The sequence below is a fragment of the Scylla paramamosain genome, chromosome 19 (assembly GCF_035594125.1).
Source record: "Scylla paramamosain isolate STU-SP2022 chromosome 19, ASM3559412v1, whole genome shotgun sequence".
NCBI lineage: Eukaryota > Metazoa > Arthropoda > Malacostraca > Decapoda > Portunidae > Scylla > Scylla paramamosain.
This window is the reverse complement of record NC_087169.1, coordinates 3,965,499-3,980,859: the sequence shown is the minus strand read 5'-3', so window position 1 is coordinate 3,980,859 and position 15,361 is coordinate 3,965,499. Positions and strand designations below refer to the sequence as shown.

The following is a 15,361-nucleotide window of genomic DNA, read 5'->3' as shown; positions in this document are numbered from 1 at the left end:
GGGTCACACACCGGCGTGCACCTTGTTATGGCGCGTGGATCACACAGTGACGTGCACCTAGTTTTGGCGTGAGGATCACACAGGGGTGTGCACCTAGTTTTGTCGCTGGTGTCACACAGGGGATGCAGCCTGGGGCTCACACGGCGACGTCCACCTGGTTGTTGCATGAAGATCACACAGCGGCGTACACCTGGTTGTTGCAGGTGGGTCATACGGTGACGTGCACTTCGTTGTGGAGCGACGATTACACAGCAATATGCACCTGTCTGTGGCGCGGGGGTCACACGGCGACGTGCAATTAGTTGTGGCACGGAAGTTATATAGCAGCGTGCACCTGGTTTTGGCGCTGGGAGCACACTGTGTGTGTGTGTGTGTGTGTGTGTGTGTGTGTGTGTGTGTGTGTGTGTGTGTGTGTGTGTGTGTGTAAGCAAGGAAGTAAGTAAATGTAAGTGTTTATTGGCATTATATTACACACACTGTATTCACACTGTGTACATATCTGAATCTGCCTCTATGTGTCAGGCCGAACCTGACACATTTTTTTATTTATTTATTTTTTTTCCCCCTTTTTAAGGCTTCCTCTGATTAATAGAATGGAAGCTGGTTAATATTATTATTATTGTTATTATTATTATTATTATTATTATTATTATTATTAGTAGTAGTAGTAGTAGTAGTAGTAGTAGTAGTAGTAGTAGTGGTAGTAGTAGTAGTAGTAGTAGTAATAGTGGTAGCAGTAGTAGTAGCAGTACCATAGGAAGAGATATGGGTGAGTCCTATTCCAAAATATGTTACGCTGAGAAAACAGACCTGTACTGAGGTACAGTTAGTCTATGCCATGTTGTGTGTATGTGTGTGTGTGTGTGTGTGTGTGTGTGTGTGTGTGTGTGTGTGTGTGTGTGTGTGTGTGTCTGTGAAAGTGTGCATGTGAGGAAGAAAATAATCAAGATGATGACAGTAATGATGATGATGATGATGGTGATGATGATGACAATGATGAGGATTAGGATGATGATTACAATGATGATGATGGTGATGATGATGATGATGATGTTTTACAATGATGATGATGTTTTTTTTTTTTTTTTATGTAGGAAGGACACTGGCCAAGGGCAACAAAAATCCATTAAAAAAAATGCCCACTGAAATGCCAGTCCAATAAGAGGGTCAAAGCAGTAGTCAAAAATTGATGAATAAGTGTCTTGAAACTTTCCTCTTGAAGGAATTCAAGTCATAGGAAGGTGGAAATACAGAAGCAGGCAAGGAGTTCCAGACTTTTACAGAAAAAGGGATCAATGATCGAGAATACTGGTTAACTCTTGCGTTAGAGAGGTGGACAGAATAGGGGTGAGAGAAAGAATAAAGGAGGGGAGGCATACAGTTAGCAAGATCAGAAGAGCAGTTAGCATGAAAATAGCGGTAGAAGATAGCTAGAGATGCAACATTGCGGCGGTGAGAGAGAGGCTGATGACAGTCAGTTAGAGGAGAGGAGTTGATGAGACGAAAAGCTTTTGATTCCACTCTGTCTACAAGAGCAGTATGAGTGGAACCCCCCCAGACATGTGAAGCATACTCCATAAATGGACGGATAATAAAGCCTTTGTACAGAGTTAGCAGCTGGGGGGTGAGAAAGACTGGCGGAGACGTCTCAGAACACCTAATTTCATAGAAGCTGTTTTAGCTAGAGATGGGATGTGAAGTTTCCAGTTCAGATTATAAGTAAAGGACAGACTGAGGATGTTCAGTGTAGAAAAGGAGGAGAGTTGAGTGTCATTGAAGAAGAGGGGATAGTTGTCTGGAAGGTTGTGTCGAGTTGATAGATGGAGGGATTGAGTTTTTGAAACACTGAACAATACTATGTTTGTTCTGCCTCAATCGCAAATTTTAAAGATCAGAAGTCAGGCGTTCTGTGGCTTCCCTGCATGAAATGTTTACTTCCTGAAAGGTTGGACGTCTATAAAAGACGTAAAAAAGTGCAGGGTGGTTTCATCAGCGTAGGAGTGGATAGGACAAGACGTTTGGTTTAGAAGTTCATTGATGAATAATAAGAAGAGAGTGGGTGAAAGGACAGAACCCTGAGGAACACCACTGTTAATAGATTTAGGAGAAGAACAGTGACCGTCTACCACAGCAGCAATAGAACGGTCAGAAAGGAAACTTGAGATGAAGTTGCAGAGAGAAGGATAGAAGCTGTAGTAGGGTAGTTTGAAAATCAAAGCTTTGTGCCAGAATCTGTCAAAAGCTTTTGATATGACCAAGGCAACAGCAAAAGTTTCACCAAAATCTCTAAGAGAGGATGACCAAGACTCAGTAAGGAAAGCCAGATGATCACCAGTAGAGCGGCCTTGACAGAACCTATACCGGCGATCAGATAGTAGGTTGTGAAGTGATAGATGTTTAAGAATCTTCCTGTTGAGGATAGATTCAAAAACTTTAGATAGGCAGGAAATTAAGGCAATAGGACGGTAGTTTGAGAGATTAGAACGGTCACCCTTTTTAGGAACAGGTTGAATGTAGGCAAACTTCCAGCAAGAATGAAAGGTAGATGTTGACAGACAGAGCTGAAAGAGTTTGACTAGGCAAGGTGCAAGCACGGAGGCACAGTTTTGGAGAACAATAGGTGAGACCCCATTAGGTCCATAAGCCTTCCGAGGGTTTAGGCCAGTAAGGGCATGGAAAACATCATTGCGAAGAAATTTAATAGGTGGCATGAAATAGTCAGAGGGTGGAGGAGAGGGAGGAACAAGCCCAGAATCGTCCAAGGTAGAGTTTTTAGCAAAGCTTTGAGCGAAGAGTTCAGCTTTAGAAATAGATATGATAGCAGTGGTGCCATCTGGTTGAAATAGAGGAAGGAAAGAAGAAGAAGCAAAGTTACTGGATATATTTTTGGCTAGATGCCAGAAGTCACGAGGGGAGTAAAATCTTGAAAGGTTTTGACACTTTCTATTAATGAAGGAGTTTTTCGCTAGTTGGAGAACAGACTTGGCATGGTTCCGGGCAGAAATATAATGTGGATGAGATTCTGGAGATGGAAGGCTTAAGTACCTTTTGTGGGCCACCTCTCTATCATGTATAGCACGAGAACAAGATGTGTTAAACCAGGGTGTCAGGTCAGAATATGCTCTACTTTGGAAGTTAAGTAGTCAAAAAATTTCTTATAGTAAGAGGAGTTAGGAGAGAGGTATACAGCACAGATAAATTTAATTTGAGGATGACTCTGTAGTCGTAGCCAGATGGTGGAAAACTCGGAAGATTCAAGAGCATGGGCACGAGACCAGGTTAAGTCACTGCGCACATAAACGCAGCATCCAGCTTTGGATCGAAAGTGAGGATAGAGAAAGTAGGAAGAAACAGAAAAGGGGCTATTGTCAGTTGCCTCAGACAACTGAGTTTCAATGAGAAAAAGAAGATGAGGTTTAGAAGAGGAGAGGTGGTGTTCTACAGATTGAAAATTAGATCTTAGACCGCGAATGTTGCAGAAGTTAATGAAGAAAAAGTTGAGGGGGGCGTCAAGACACTTAGGGTCGTCGACAGAAAGGCAGTCCGACCTGGGGACATTTATGGTCCCCTCCCCAGATGGGGACTCCCAGATGGGAGACTGGTGTAGGAGTCGCCATGATGATTTTAATGTTTTTTTTTTTTTTTTTGAGTGAAGGGTGTGTGTGTTATTAGGTGCTTGTAGTTTTTTTGTGTAGGAAGAGAGTTATCTTTAGAGGGCAGGCTGTGACTGCCCCCTTGTGTTGTGAAACACAAATGAGGTCACAGCTGAGTTTAACGATAAGTTTACAGCATCTCCTGAACAGTGCATTAGACCTCACTGGGAGTAATTATCGTTTCGGCAGCTGTCTACTGCCTCTTCCTGCAAATAATGATGATGATGATAAATGGTGGTGGTGGTGGTGGTGATGATCAAGACAATGATGCTGCTAACGATGACATAAAAACTAGAATGTACTGGCTGCTTAACCTAAAAAATTAAGTCAGGAAATGAATCAGCAACCCTCTCTCTCTCTCTCTCTCTCTCTCTCTCTCTCTCTCTCTCTCTCTCTCTCTCTCTCTCTCTCTCTCTCTCTCTCTCTCTCTCTCTCTCTCTCTCTCTCACTGGATAATCCAGTGTTTTTGTAGTTTAGTGTTGTCTGTGCTGTGACCGAACGCAGTGTTTTTTGTCTGTGTGTGCTGTGACTCTAGGCATTCTTTGACCGCCCTGTGTGTCCCTTGCCTCATCAGGAAAGAAGTGTCCTGTAAGTAAGAAAGTAAGTACGTAAGCAAGCAAGGAAAGCTTGCCCTTAAATTACAAGTATATTGCTGAATATAAACATACACAAATGACAATGGCACAGCCTGTCAAGCCGAAGCTTCCTGACATACATGTTTACTTATTATTAGATTTAATGTTTACACTGGCACACATATTAGCAATATTTACTTAATGTGTAAAACAACAGCAATTCATGATAACTATAATAATAATAATAATAATAATAATAATAATAATAATAATAATTATTATTATTATTATTATTATTATTATTATTATTATTATTATTATTATTATTATTATTATTATTATTATTATTATTATCATTATTAATTGTTTTCCCAGGAAAACAATTATCAATAACAGTTTTGGAACTGGTCTAAAAGAGATTATAGGAATTGTTAGGGCAGGTATAATTTATGACATTAGACCAATTTGTGTAAGAAAGTGCTGTATTACATGTATGCAGAGCTTCCTGAGTGAGTATATATATATATATATATATATATATATATATATATATATATATATATATATATATATATATATATATATATATATATATATATATATATATATATATATATATTTTTTTTTTTTTATGAATATGGGAGGAGAGAGAAAATTATTACATTTCAATAAAGAAATAACTTGAAAGTGATCAGTAATATCAGTATTGATTACACAATTTCCTATATTGTTCTCTAAATATGTGGACCAAATGTGATCTATAAGGGTGGCAGATGTGGCCGTAACTCGTGTTGGCAGGGTTATAAGTGGAAACAGGGAGTAACTATATATTAAATTAATAAATTAGATCCTGTGTATTGTCACCATTGTTATAATAAAATTATATTATATTATATTATATAGAGACATATTTAAAATATCATTTAAAGATACATAAACATATTTATGAAATATCTTTGCTTATAGAAAAGTAACTCTTGTTACGATGGTACCACGAAGATCATAAGATGCCTGGCATTGCTGATGAATCTTGACTAACACTCACCTAATACTTGACAATAATTTTGAACGTAGCTCTGTTGTTGGGTTCTAAAATTTTCAGGTAACTCATTCCATTTTCTACAGCTGAAATTGGTTACAAAGATCTTTTGTACCTCTAGTTTTGGAAATGCAGGGAGAATATTTTGCAGATTTCTTGTAGTTCTGTTATGAATTTCGGATGTTCTTGAAACAAAAATAGCTGACGTGATTGCAGCTGATCAAAAACAAATATAATGCGTTCTGTTACTGCCCCAACTTACTAGGGTAGACAGCAGAATACTGTAAGTACCCCGTAAGGACGATAAGACTACTAGACAGCAACTAGGCGTGCATTACGAGCCCCGCAAATTATCACCATCCCAAAGACTCACTTTCCCTCCTGATCCCACAGGTATCAATATAAAGACAGTGTACCTTAGCATATATTAAGAAAGTACAATGATAAATCACAGCCCTATCATTTTACAATGCCTCCAAAACCCAGAATCACGATTCCCTCACCGACTAGCCTGCCAAACGATCACCCCTCACTCTTATATCACCAAATAACACAACTCCACCAGCTCACACAGCCACACAGCGCTTCACAACATCATTGTACATTACGTCAAGCTCATCCAGACTAACAGAGTTCTCAATATATCGTTCAAATAACTCCAAAATACACCTCACCAAAATGTTATACCCGACCGCTTGGCTCCCTACCCGGTTAGTCGTCTTTTCTGGAAGCAAGCTCTCCCACGTGTAAATAAACACAGTCCTAATGCACTCTGCTTCCAGCAACTAAACACAAAATAATAAACACAATAATATCAAAGCAATAATAATAAATAATATAGCTTAGACCATTAGTATTTACTACCTACACACACATGTATATAATACATGGGTGTATTAGAGAACGGGAAGATTACTCCATACCTAACTTATGGCTACTAATCCTATTTTTCCCGTTTCATAGTTTTAACAATAATGATCTGATTAATATTTTAGATTAAGATTCATCTCATAACTTTCCCTTAAGTGTTATCGAAACAATGACATATGACCCTATAAACGATAATGATGCTAATACAATAGATGATTTACTCTTAAATAATATCTTTAACGAACCTAAGTGTAGTTATTATTTTAGCGATACAGAACACTCTATACCCTGTAACTTAAAAACTTCCTTAAATATCCTGTCCAACAACATTAGCAGTGTACCATTACATCTTGACATTTTACTTGATCGATGTCTACCTTCATTTCATATGAAATTTCATATCATAGGTTTGTGTGAAACGTGCCTTAGCGATGAAATCTGTGGTCATTATAAAATAAGGAATTACAACGGATGTTTTGAAAAACAAGAACACCAGTCGTGGTGGTTTTAGCTCTGTACCTGCACAAATTATACGAAGGCTCTCTCATGCAGAACTATACTTTACAATTATCCTATTTAGAATCTTTGTTTCTTGCTGTAATACAATCATATAAGTTTCTAGTAGATTTACTATACAGACCACCAAATTCAAGTATTAGTGACTTTTTGTCAACATTAGAGCTCTTTGGTCTTATAAGTAGGGCACAATTACCATGTTATATTTTAGGTGATTTTAATATAAACTTACTGGCTAAGCATGAGTGTGTACAAAGCTTATCCGATTTATTTTTTTTATACTCATATTTTCCAGTGATAACTAAACCACCAAGAGTTACTAAGTCGTCAGCCACATTAATAGATAATATATGGACGAATGATGTAAATTATGATTTTAGTGGAATAATTTATTCATCAATCAGTGATCATTTCCCAGTGTTTAGCTCGTTTTGTGCACGGTCATTTCACAAATATTTTGGATAAAATCATAACTAAAAGGATGATAAACAGCAACTATTTCAATTATTTTACAGCTGAGCTACAAGAATATAACTGGGTAGCAGCCATGACTAGCCCTTGCCTAAGTGACTGTTTAGACGTATACTTAACTAAATTTTCAAGCATCTATAACAAACATTTTCCAATGAAAAGCTTTATAATCAAAGATAAGTATAGTAAGCCTTACATAACTTAAAGCCTACGGAAATCTATAAAACAAAGAAACAGACTACAGAAACTTTACGCAAAATGGCCATTAATTTAGTGCAATATTAAAAAGAAATATAGAAACACATTATTTTTTTAATTAGGATTGCCAAAGATAATTTGCAAAGATAATCATTATATAATTAAGTCTAAATTTAAAGAAAATTCAGAAAAAAAAAAAAAACTGGGAGATGATTAATGGTATTATGTGTAAGAGTCTTCGGGAAAATCCTGAGTATATAACATTTCATGGCAAAACTATTTCCCAGAGTAATGAGGTGGCTGAAGCTTTTAATGATTACTTCAGTAGCATTGCAAACAGCCTTGTTATAAAACATTCCTCCATCACCAATGCCATTCACTTTCTACTTACCGGAACCGACTTAATTTTCATTTTTTATTCAACCAAACGTCCAAAAAGAAATTGAAAATATAATAAAACATTTGAAAATAGCTTCTCCCGGCTATGATGATATAAACGTTAAAATAATAAAAAAAGTCCAGTAATATAATATCCCCATTTTTAACTTACATAATTAATAAGTCTTTTGAAGGCCAGGTGACCAAAATTGTTTCAGTGTTTAAAGAAAGGTGATAAACTACTTCATACAAAGTATAGACCCATAGCTATCTTACCGACTTTTAGTAAAATATTTGGAAAGGTAATGGCCTCAAGACTCATGGACTATCTCACTCAAAACTCAATATTAACAGACCAATAGTTTGGATTTAGACCTAAATATAGTACCGAATTGGCCTTGCAACAGTTATGTCAATATATTTATGATCCAATGGACAAAAAGTCTTACAATATTATAGTGTTTTGTGATTTAACCAAAGGTTTTGATATAATTTCTCATCCAATACTCCTAGAAAAACTTTAAAAAACTATGGAATTCGAGGCACAGCTAATAATTGGTTTAATTATCTTAATCTTAATCTTAGTCACAGACAACAGTTCACTATATATAACAGTCAATCGTCTTCCCATAAAGCAATTACACTTGGTGTTCCTCAAGGCTCAATATTATACCCTTACTATTTTTGGTATATATTAATGATTTACCACGCTGTAGTGAAGTACTACAATTTTTTACTTTTCGCTGACGGCACATCAATATTACTCAAAAAATAAAATATTAAGGATTTGGAAAAAAAAATGCAATTGAAGAGATAGTCAAGATTGCAAACTGGTTAAAAGTAATAAGCTCACGCTAAATAAAAAAAAAAAAAAACAGTTGTATGATAAACCGACCACTGATGTCTCAGCCACCCTTATTAACTATCAAAATTAACAATATTCCCATAAGCCATCTCAGCGAATTGAAATTCCTTGGAATTACTATTGATAATAAATACCCTTAAATGGAACTCTCATATTGATACATTGAAAACCAAACTCAGTAAAATAACAGGTCTATTATATAGAATAAGGAATGAGCTGCCCATTGAATGTATAAAATTAATATACATGTCAACGATATATCTACGTTTGTTGTATTGATGTGCTGTGTGGGATGGAGCATTTAAAACTTTAATTAACAGTCTTTTTCCCATACAGAAGAAAATGCTTCGTATTATGTTTTTACCTTCACCGTTATGATTACACCTCTCCTCTCTTCACTGAACACAAAATACTTAAGCTCCATGACATCATAAATTTACAGACAATTTGATTTGTACATGCATCGCTAAATTCTTTCCCTGTACACTGTGGCATCCAATCAATAACAAGAAACAAACAAAACCTCTGTATTCCGCTGTGCCGCACCGACCATGCACAGCAGAGTGTCCTGGTGCGGGGCAGCAGGCTCTGGAACACACTGCCAAAGGATATTAAAGGCATCACCCAACGGGACACTTTTAAGAAAAAAAAAATAAAAATAACACTTCTTCATAACACCCAGCAATGACAACTATAACCTGTGTCTAGTTATTTCAGTGCATTACACTTATTCACTTGTTGTTTGGCTATATATTAATGTATGTTGTTATTATTATTGTTAATATTATTATTGTTATTAATATTAGTTTTTACGGTATTATTATTATTATTATTATTATTATTATTATTATTATTATTATTATTATTATTATTATTATTATTATTATCATTATTATTATATCAATATTATTATTATTATTATTATTATTATTATTATTATTATTATTATTATTATTATTATTGTTATTATTGTTATTATTATTATTATTATTATAATCATTATTATTTTTTACAATGCATATTATTTTAATAGAGAATGACCCACATCACATGTACCTGCTCAATTTACAAATAGTAGTTGGTCAGTAGTAAAGCTTCGGCTTATTGGACCATAGGCTATAAAATTGTACATATCTATATGTAAATGTTTTTTTCTTAGGGGCCAATAAAATATCTTGTATCTTGTATTTCTCTCTCTCTCTCTCTCTCTCTCTCTCTCTCTCTCTCTCTCTCTCTCTCTCTCTCTCTCTCTCTCTCTCTCTCTCTCTCTCTCTCTCTCTCTCACCTTCCTTCTTTATTTTTTTTCACTCGTTCTTACTTTTTCCTTCGTTTTATATCACGTTATCTCACTGCACACAACACTTATCTTGTAATTGTTGACACCCATTTTTGACCCTGTTCTAGACCAGCACTTCAATGTGCCTTTTTTTTTTTTTTTTAATTAGTTTCCCTGTCCTTGGCTGGTGCCCCTCTTACATAGAAAAAAAAAGTTGTAGCAGTTGTTGTATTTACGATTTCTCACAACAATAACAACAACGAAACGACGATGACAACAACAACAACAACAACAACTACTACTACTACTATTACTACTAGTACTACTAATACTACTAGTACTAGTACTACTATTACTACTAGTGCTACTACTACTATTAGTACTACTACTACTACTACTACTACGACTAGAACAACAACAACAACAAAAACAACGACAACAACAACGATCCAATACAGAACGTGGAGTTCCACAAGGGTCTACTTTAGGAACTGCTATGTTTCTGCTCTAAATCAATATTATTGTTAAGTCATCAAAATTATTGACGTTTACGCTTTTTTGCAGATGATCCAAATGTTATGTTCTTATCAAGTGATATTATTCATCTTTCAAATACATTGAATTCTGAGCTGAATTCTGAGCTTAATTCTGTATCCAAATGGTTAATAGCTAAGAAAACTTTCCTTATATTTATGAAAAAAAAGCACAATAGTTATTAATATTTACTGGGAATAAAAAGAAAAAAATACCTGATGATATCAATATAACATAGTGAAATAAAGTATTACAAAAAACTTCCTCAGTTAGGTATCTTAGTGTATATATATATAGACGAAAAACCCATATGGAAGGATCACATCATTCATATACAAAAACAGCTAAAACGTGAGGAATGTTTATCAAAATATAAGAGTTATTGTCTGTTCATACTCTCACTACATTATAATACACTCTCATTTAACCATATTTTCAACACTGCAAATAAGACAGCAATCATACCTTAGTCAGCAATCTTGAAGCAATCCTGCTCCAAAAAAGGATCATAACGATAATTACCAATTCGGCATTTTTTTTTTTTGATGACTACACTGCCCCACTTTTTAAAACCTTGAAAATTCTAAACATCAGTTATATATGTATTTAAACTGTTAGAGCAGCATTCAGGGGATTCTGTTTTCTTTCCATGCAAATAGTATATATATATATATATATATATATATATATATATATATATATATATATATATATATATATATATATATATATATATATATATATATATATATATATATATATATATATATATATATATATATATATATATATATATATATATATAATTATTAATGGAAGCACAAAATTGTTAATTCACAATATATGCTAGTGACATAAATGTGTTAATTACCAGTAAAAATATACTTTGCCTAGGCTCAATTGCAATTACTAAATTGAATTATACTAGTCAGTGGATTATTTTCCACATTTTGAAATTGATGGTGAGACAGTAAACCAGGTAAACCAGATAAATTTTTGGGGAGGAATAAGAAGGATGAAAAATTTTGATTGGAAACCCCCATAGATGACGCGTGTCATAACGCTTCAAAAGTGTGTTGAATATAGTACAAGATAAGACATTATATTTTAACAGTAAAGTATCTTCTTAGTGTATGTTGTATCATATGTTATCCTCGTCTGATTTGTTGTGTTCCCATTTGGCCCAGCACATGGCCGTCATTTATCGAAAAGTTATTTGCATAAGAAACTTCTTATTCATATTATGAATATTATGCAGCCTAATTATGGTATTTTATTATATAACTTACTAATTAATTCTATTACTTTACTAGTTAAGCTACTTGTATATATATATATATATATATATATATATATATATATATATATATATATATATATATATATATATATATATATATATATATATATATATATATATATATATATATTAATCTTCTCTACTAAAGAACTACAATTTCTCAGACAAATGTTAATATACTTTGGTAATCCTCGATTTCTCTAACATATATATGTATACATAGCAATTAATATTATTTAATTGTTCATATATTTACCGTTCTCTTTCTCCTTGCATACAAAAGCTCTTTATGGAGAAGCGTGAAAAAAAAATAGAAAATATGGAGCTTCGCTTGAAGGCAGATCATGAGAAGACCGCAGCACGGACAGCGCTGTGTTTACAGGAGGATCTTTTCGAGAGCCACAAGAAGGGCGAGGGTAAGAATGTCTCCTCACATGATTGCCGTGCCGCCCTGCTGCAGGCCTCGCGCAAAGGTCTCCTGCAGCTGACTTATTTTATACTGGAAGAGGGTCACTTCCCCGTGGACAAGGTGCTGGACGGCACGTGCGGCACCACCGCCCTCCACCAGGCGGCCTCGCACGGCCAGGACGGCTGCGTGGCGCTGTTGCTGAGCGCCAACGCCAACACACAGCAGCATGACACCTACGGCCAGACGCCCCTCCACCTGGCTGCCATGTTTGGCCACAAAAGTACTTTTGAACTCCTGGCACACCAAGAGACGCATTATCCTCCTTGCCGCGCAGGCTTCACCGCCACTCAGGTAAGGGAACATTTTAAGATATATCACAATATGTATTATAAATACAGCCGGAAATTACTCTCACCGTTTGAGAGTCGTGACTCCGAAAGCGTCATAAGGACTCTTGTAAAATCCATAGGCCTGCCAGAGCTGCAGAAGAAGGTTCAGCGAGTGGCTGTGGACCTATCAAAGGGCGAGGCCCTTGAGGTAAAGGAGGCGGTCATGGCGGAAATAAGCATAATCATGAATAAGGTGTCAGCCGCTGATCCCACCTATCGCGGCTACCTGAGGCTGGCGGGCAGTTCTTGGGACGGCTGTAAACTGTACGCCCCTGACGAATTTGATATAAATCTTGTGATTCATAAGAATGACGTAGGAATAAATGTTAGTAAGAGAAGAAAAGAGGAAACCCTGCTAAAGGGCAGGTTACAGATTCTGTAAAGACTGACAATCTCCACCTTGAGGGTAGTAGATTTATGGCCAGTTTGTACAAAGAGGTGCACTGTTGCCTCGCTGGCCATACCCTGCAGGATTAAAGACTGAGCCTGGTGCCGCCGGGTCTGACTAGCACGCAAGTGTGTGTGGGACTCTCTCTGGCCTGGCAGGGGAGAGAGTATCCACTGTTGCTGGTCGGCGTGGACTTAGTGCCAGTGCTTGAGGTGCCATGGCTGGAACAAGTTTCCAGACCCTTCCTCACTTCTGAGGACATCACCACCATGCAGCTCAGTAATGAGCTGATGGGAAAAGTACTTCTTTCCCGCCTCAAACCCGAGCGCTGGATGCCTCGGCACAAAAAGAGCTTTTTCACAAATGGTTTGTCACACAGGAATGGAACATTGCAGTGCCAAGTGGGTTCTGCTTCAAGAATGCGCTCCTGCGGTGGCTGGAGCATAGGCGGTGGAGGGAGGTAGAGCTTGGGGCTGGAGAGGAGCAAGACCACACCAAGAAGTTGGAAGCTGGACAGGAGGGGGATCACGCCAAGGGGCTGGGGGCAGGACAGGAGGGGGACCACACCAAGAAGTTGGGGGCTGGACAGGAGAGGGAAAATTTCAAGGAGCTGGGGGCTAAACAGGAGGGAGACCACACCAGGGAGTTGGGGGCTAGACAGGAGGAGAACCATGCCAAGGAGTTGGGGGTGGACAGGAGGGGGACCACACCAAGGAGTTGGGGGCTGAACAGGAGGGAGACCACACCAAGGAGTTGGGAGCTGAACAGAAGGGGGATCATTCCAAGGAGTTGGGAGCTGGATATAAGGAGGACCGTACAAATAAGTTGGGGGCTGGACAGGAGAGGGACCATATCAAAGAGCTGGGGCCGGGGTGGGAGAGGGACCCCGCCAGATGGCTGGTATCAATCTCTACCAGCCAGATGGCTGGTAGAGATTGATGTGCGCGAATCCAGAAGAGTCACGAGAGCACCTGACAACTCAAAACAGCTCCGCCTACTTTAGAGGAGACTGTGAGGGGCGGAAGCCTGGGAACGGGGCGCCCATCATCGTGCAGTGTCTGGAGGAGGGCTTGGAAAAGTTGTGCTCCAGCTCGGCCTCAGCCAAGACAACCAGGCCGTGGCGACGAAAGTATTAGATGCAAAAGATTTAGGCCCGTGTAGTCATTAGCAGTCAGCTGTGCCATGCCTCGTAAGATCCCCCACCACACACACAGGAACACAAGTGCTTGGTGCTCGATTTTCAGATTCAATAGTTTATATAGCCAATTAGTTGTGAAACTGATATAAAGAAAAAAATATAGATATCCATTTTCTTAATAGGCTCTCATCTGTGTACACTTGTTGGCTCCTATAATACTGTAGGCTGACTAAGCTGAGGTAAATGCCACATTTGACCAGCAAATACAAGAGTATAAGACAATAGCCAACTTGCATGTTCTATGGTGAAAGAGGTTCTAGATATATCTCTGAATTAATTGATGTTAGGCCTATAAGTTTTTGGTATTCATTTGCAAATGGCAGTGACATTAAGATTTCAAATATTTTATATATGTTTATTAAGACAATGTATGATCTGAGTGTATCTAAAGCATTTTTGCTTAATAAGATAATTACATATAAGTTATCAAATCCAAATAGAATGTCAAATTTGTACAACCAAGTGCCAATGATATAACAAAGTGCCAATGGTATAACCAAGTAAATGATATTTGGTTAAAAGAAACTTTTAAGTTAAGAACTTATGATATTTATAGGCATATATTGTCTGAAGAAATTTATAACATCCCAGCATGTCTTAATTATAGGATTATGACAATGGAAGGAAAATTAAAGAAGTATTTATGTGTTCTCCTTAAACAACACTCATTTGATAGAGGGGATGAAACTCATTGTTTATTCAAATATCCTTTTTCTAATAATTAACAAAAAATAAAAAAAGAATACATCACGAAATATTGTTTTACCAACGTAAATGCAATAAAAATAGGGGAATTATTTGGGGCAAGAAACATGACTATCTTTTTAAATAGTGTTTTCATCAAAGAAATAACTTGTTCTTTCAAAGAAAACTTATAAGAAGTAATTGTTACCTGATATGTGATGTCTGAATTATAGTATGTACATTATAACAGTTTGTACATTCATACGCCGCTTGGAGTCACTTTCAAACCTTTCAAGCAGATATCTCATGCTTGTAAACTTACATGTGTAAATAAATCATTCCCTTGTACTTTTTATAAACACAAAACTATTCCTCTCTGCATTATGGAAATTGCCGTGTGAATAAACCAAACACAAAAACTAATGTTTTATTTCAAGTTTTATAACTTACATATATATGTGCGTATATATATATATATATATATATATATATATATATATATATATATATATATATATATATATATATATATATATATATATATATATATATATATATATATATATATATATTTTTTTTTTTTTTTTTTTTTTTTCCTAATGATACTTGCATTGATTG

General features: G+C 36.4%; 1 protein-coding gene across 4 annotated transcripts in view; it reads left to right on the top strand.

The window, feature by feature from the left end:
• The first annotated feature begins 4,097 nt into the window (after window positions 1-4,097).
• The window catches only part of LOC135109600 (uncharacterized), a 149,035-nt gene continuing 137,771 nt past the window's right edge, over window positions 4,098-15,361 (top strand). Inside the window, exon 1 of one of the 4 annotated variants that reach the window (XM_064021024.1) lies at window positions 4,098-4,253. The gene's annotated coding sequence lies outside the window, so the exon portion shown is untranslated. The remainder of the gene's footprint in view (window positions 4,254-15,361) is intronic. The other 3 variants (XM_064021027.1, XM_064021022.1, XM_064021025.1) reach the window with 3 other exon arrangements.